Genomic DNA, 6,000 nt, shown 5'->3' on the forward strand with positions numbered 1-6,000 from the left:
CCACCACCATCACACTGTCCTCCCACACCACCACCACCAGCACACTGCCTCCCACACCACCACCACCATCACACTGTCCCCCCACACCACCACCACCATCACACTGTCCTCCCACACCACCACCACCACCACACTGTCCTCCCACACCACCACCACCATCACACTGTCCTCCAACACCACCACCACCATCACCACACTGCCTCCCACACCACCACCACCATCACACTGCCTCCCACACCACCACCACCATCACACTGTCCTCCCACACCACCACCACCACCATCACACTGTCCTCCTACACCACCACCACCACCAGCACACTGCCTCCCACACCACCACCACCACCATCACACTGCCTCCCACACCACCACCACCATCACACTGCCTCCCACACCACCACCACCATCACACTGTTCTCCCACACCACCACCACCATCACACTGTCCTCCCACACCTCCACCACCATCACACTGTCCTCCCACACCACCACCACCACCAGCACACTGCCTCCCACACCACCACCACCATCACACTGTCCTCCCACACCACCACCACCATCACACTGCCTCCCACACCACCACCATCACACTGCCTCCCACACCACCACCACCATCACACTGCCTCCCACACCACCACCACCATCACACTGCCTCCCACACCACCACCAGCACATTGCCTCCCACACCACCACCACCACCATCACACTGTCCTCCCACACCACCACCACCATCACACTGCCTCCCACACCACCACCACCATCACACTGTCCTCCCACACCACCACCACCAGCACACTGCCTCCCACACCACCACCACCATCACACTGTCCCCCCACACCACCACCACCATCACACTGTCCTCCCACACCACCACCACCACCACACTGTCCTCCCACACCACCACCACCATCACACTGTCCTCCAACACCACCACCACCATCACCACACTGCCTCCCACACCACCACCACCATCACACTGCCTCCCACACCACCACCACCATCACACTGTCCTCCCACACCACCACCACCATCACACTGTCCTCCCACACCACCACCACCACCATCACACTGTCCTCCCACGCCACCACCACCATCACACTGTCGTCCAACACCACCACCACCAACACCACACTGCCTCCCACACCACCACCACCATCACACTGCCTCCCACACCACCACCACCATCACACTGTCCTCCCACACCACCACCACCATCACACTGTCCTCCCACACCCCCACCACCACCATCACACTGCCTCCCACACCACCACCATCACACTGCCTCCCACACCACCACCACCATCACACTGCCTCCCACACCACCACCACCATCACACTGTCCTCCCACACCACCACCACCACCATCACACTGCCTCCCACACCACCACCATCACACTGCCTCCCACACCACCACCACCATCACACTGCCTCCCACACCACCACCACCATCACACTGTCCTCCAACACCACCACCACCACCAGCACACTGCCTCCCACACCACCACCACCACCATCACACTGCCTCCCACACCACCACCATCATCACACTGCCTCCCACACCACCACCACCATCACACTGTTCTCCCACACCACCACCACCATCACACTGTCCTCCCACACCTCCACCACCATCACACTGTCCTCCCACACTACCACCACCACCAGCACACTGCCTCCCACACCACCACCACCATCACACTGTCCTCCCACACCACCACCACCATCACACTGCCTCCCACACCACCACCACCATCACACTGCCTCCCACACCACCACCTCCATCACACTGTCCTCCCACACCACCACCACCACCATCACACTGTCCTCCTACACCACCACCACCACCAGCACACTGCCTCCCACACCACCACCACCACCATCACACTGCCTCCCACACCACCACCACCATCACACTGCCTCCCACACCACCACCACCATCACACTGTTCTCCCACACCACCACCACCATCGCACTGTCCTCCCACACCTCCACCACCATCACACTGTCCTCCCACACCACCACCACCACCAGCACACTGCCTCCCACACCACCACCACCATCACACTGTCCTCCCACACCACCACCACCATCACACTGTCCTCCCACACCACCACCACCATCACACTGTCCTCCCACACCACCACCACCATCACACTGTCCTCCCACACCACCACCACCACCACACTGCCTCCCACACCACCACCACCACCATCACACTGCCTCCCACACCTCCACCTGCAAGCACGCCCGAGCTCAGTCCGACCAGCTTCTCTTCCTGATGGGATTGGTTTGCGATTTTGCTTGCAGTTGGGGATGGTATTGAACTAGGATTGGAATGAAGCCCTTTACCCTGGCCACACTTGTGGCCAGAGACGGGATTGGTTTAGGCTCTTCTGGTCACCCTTCGCTTCACATCCTCCCCTGCTAGTGGGAATGTCTTTACATTTTTGCTGGTTTAATATAATCAAAACGCAACGCAGCTACCTAATGAGAACACCGGGGGTTCGAATCCACTCTGGTTTTGTTGATAGTTTGCTTAATATACCCATGTACGAGACAAGAAAGATAATTTTTGAAGTGGTTATCGCGTCTGAAGGAAATTAGTTTTCCATTTAGTGTCTGCTTGACCTTTCTTCAAATTCAAACTTCTCTTCTTCACAGCTCCTCCTCGTCTTCTTCCTTTTTTTTTCTCCTTCTGACTTCCTCTCCTCTTCTTTTTATTCTTTTTTTCCTTCACCTTCTGTCATAATTCCCTTTTTTGGACATCACCAAATGGGAGGGAGGAGCCTTGAAGGGATTACGTTGGCTGAGGCATTCTTGGTGGACCATGTAAGCTCCTGGTTGATACCTGGTTGATACCTGGTTGATGGGGTTCTGGGAGTTCTTCTACTCCCCAAGCCCTGCCCGAGGCCAGGCTCGACTTGTGAGAGTTTGGTCCACCAGGCTGTTGCTTGGAGCGGCCCGCAGGCCCACATACCCACCACAGCCCGGTTGGTCCGGCACTCCTTGGAGGAATAAATCTAGTTTCCTCTTGAAAATGTCCACGGTTGTTCCGGCAATATTTTCGTTACCTCCCTCGTTACCACACACAACAATGTCTTGGACACTATCACAAGTCTATATGGCATCCACTCTTGGCTAAAGACAAGCTTTCTGAAATGTCTTAAAAAAATGATGAATCATATTAAAACATTTCATGCCTTAGAGTGATGAAGAGGAAGGAGAAGGCCTCTGTAGAAGGAGGCCTAAGGTTTCTGGAATTGATAAAATTGCAAAAAATAACAAATAAAAAGTTGTATACCAGATAGTACAGCAATAGGATTGTACAATGTATCAGAGAATCTGCCACAAGGGACAAAACGAGGACAAAACAAGAGACAAAATAGGGACAAAACAAGGGACAAATCAAGGGACAAAACAAGGGACAAAACGAGGAAAGAGACAGCTTAACTATCGGCTCCAGCACGAGATTTAAAACAGTGAGTAAAAACAGGATCGGAACCCTCATGGAGATAGGATCTAAACACAGGATCTAAACACAATAGCCAAAGAACTTGGTCAAGAGAGTTGACCTTAGCATCAGCTAAGAGCGAAATGTGCGATGTTTCGAACAACACCCCAGCAAGTATCCTCCACAGTCTCTTATTGATCTAACAGGAGTGTACAGGAGAAAATATTTCAATTTATATAATGCCTACATCTAAAGGGCTGAGAGAGACTTGGATGACTGCCATTGAATAATTAATTGGAAGGTATTAACTCATGGCCCCAACAGATGTTAGTTTTCAGTTTATTTTCTACCACAGACGTGGCCATTCATTTACAATGGTAACCAAAATATATACATTTTCTTCTGTCCTTCATGGATGCGATTAAAGATCTGTTAGACAATATATAATGCAGTGGGTTACTGATCACTCAAACATACAAGGTGATTATCGTGTTTTTACAACAATCACCTATTAGCGTCGCAAAACAGGAGGCATCCACCCACAGGCTAGGAATTACTGAGGATCAGAAAGCACCAATGGCTGGACAAATGTCAGCATGATGGACAAAATCTATGGTTCTCAACCTAGCTGCAGTTGCCGACGAATACCCGCCACACGTACATACTTCAGATTCAACAACACCAAGACCTTGTACAAGAGACGAGTAAGTCCGTCCGCACCTTATGTGGTAAAGAACAACACTCTTGAGTCTAGTCTGCAGAGTCTAGAAGATCTGTGCCACGTAGAGATAAAGGAGCAGGGATGAGGGAGCAGGGATGTCTTACACATTGTTAGACACTTTTAAAGCTCAGTCCAAAAAAACGTTACTCGTCCTTACAAAGATTTCTTTTCCCAATTAAGAAACAGGTCTGGGTCCAGGTGAACACCGACGACATGTGCAACCTTGGATCGGCAACTGACATACCTCAAGGTACGCATGAAATCGCATGTCAGCCACGTACATGATGCTTCACTTCATGTACGTATAGACGCTTCATGTATAGATGAGCCCCACTCGTCTATAATGTTGTGCCATGCACTGTAGAATAAAGTAATGGTAAAGACACTATACTGTGGTATGCTTTCCTCGTGAGGAAAGGAGAGAAAGAGAGACAGACAGATTGCATCTCACTCGAACTTGGGTCAAGCGATTAAAGATAAACTATGCAATAAAAATGCATATCCCTGCTCAAAGACATGTTTCGCTGGCTCACATTTTCAAGCTGTCATGGACCATTTCCAAATCGAAGATACTGAAAAGGTGTTACATGGAGACAAATGTGTTACAGATGAAGTATTTGAACCTAAAATGGCTGTCCCCGGCAGAACAACTCCTATTAAGCCCACAAAAGACATTTCATGACAAATCTACCCCTGTTCTAGGCACCCTGTCAGCCTAACAGTGACTATCGTCTCTTAATGACTTACAGAGGCGCGAGGGTCGGGTGGTGGGGTGGAGATAGGATGCATGGGGTCTATCCCTGGCACAGTGAACCTGGTTGCCAGTATCCACACTCGTCGATAAAAGCTACATATCTAGAAGAATGGTTATTGACTTCCCAGACAAGTGAACACTCGCGGCGCATGGAATGCTTTAATATTATCTATGATGCTGTTGTTTTTACAAGAATAATAATACCACCAGTTTTCTGGGTAATGTTGTTTTTTGATTGCTTATACCTTCAAAGTATAGAAATTAGCTATTACTCCTCTCAAAGTTTACTATGGCCTTGCCCTAAGACAAGTGAGGGAAGATGTCTTGGGAGGTACGTGGAGGCCGCCGAATTATGAAACAATGTGTCTCAGCTCTAGATAAGGAGTCGGCAGGCTTCAACTGCCTTCAAGATGTCTTCCCTAAGCTGTCTTGGGGGTGGGGGGGGGGGGGACGAAGCAAAGATTGAAGGGGAACAATAGGCATTTTCTACACTTTGGCGATATAAGCAAATCAGAAAATAACACTTACTACCCAGGAACAACAATTACATCGTGCAATCAATGTAATATTAAATTAGTAATATTCCTGTTAATAGTTCCATTATCAATAACCATATCATATTTTCATTACCGTTAACAGTAAAGTAAACAATACAGTATGAGACTCACGCACATTCACCTTCACGGTTGGTGTGCATAGTTCCCATTTAGCAACTCAACAATCGACGCGTGACGTTATATAGATCCAGTTACACCACATATTTGAGAGTAAGGTAACCCAAGACGGCTTAAGAGCCCACCCACCACCCACTAACATACAACCTTAACACCTAAAAATGCCCCACTTTAAATCGTCTTTGTCTACCACTTGGTTGATCAACATACGAGGCGTGGAAGCCGAGGCCGCACGGCTAGAAATTCCTAACACTTTCCCAATTAGTTTGTTAGTCTTGGTGGGAGGCGAGAGCTCTAACTTCGCAATGAGAAACTGTGTGGTGATGTTTTTCTTATCAGTTCTTGAGGAAGGGAGGAAAGGGGGGGAGGTGGAGAGGCCAGGGGGGGCACACGGTGTTAATG

At 50.1% G+C, this 6,000-nt stretch overlaps 1 protein-coding gene across 1 annotated transcript in view; it reads right to left on the reverse strand.

Moving 5' to 3' along the window:
- LOC138369165 (polysialoglycoprotein-like) overlaps nucleotides 1-6,000 on the reverse strand; it is a 43,713-nt gene that overhangs the window by 36,597 nt on the left and 1,116 nt on the right. The gene's annotated exons all lie outside the window — the stretch shown is intronic.

The sequence above is a fragment of the Procambarus clarkii genome, chromosome 27 (genome assembly GCF_040958095.1).
Source record: "Procambarus clarkii isolate CNS0578487 chromosome 27, FALCON_Pclarkii_2.0, whole genome shotgun sequence".
NCBI lineage: Eukaryota > Metazoa > Arthropoda > Malacostraca > Decapoda > Cambaridae > Procambarus > Procambarus clarkii.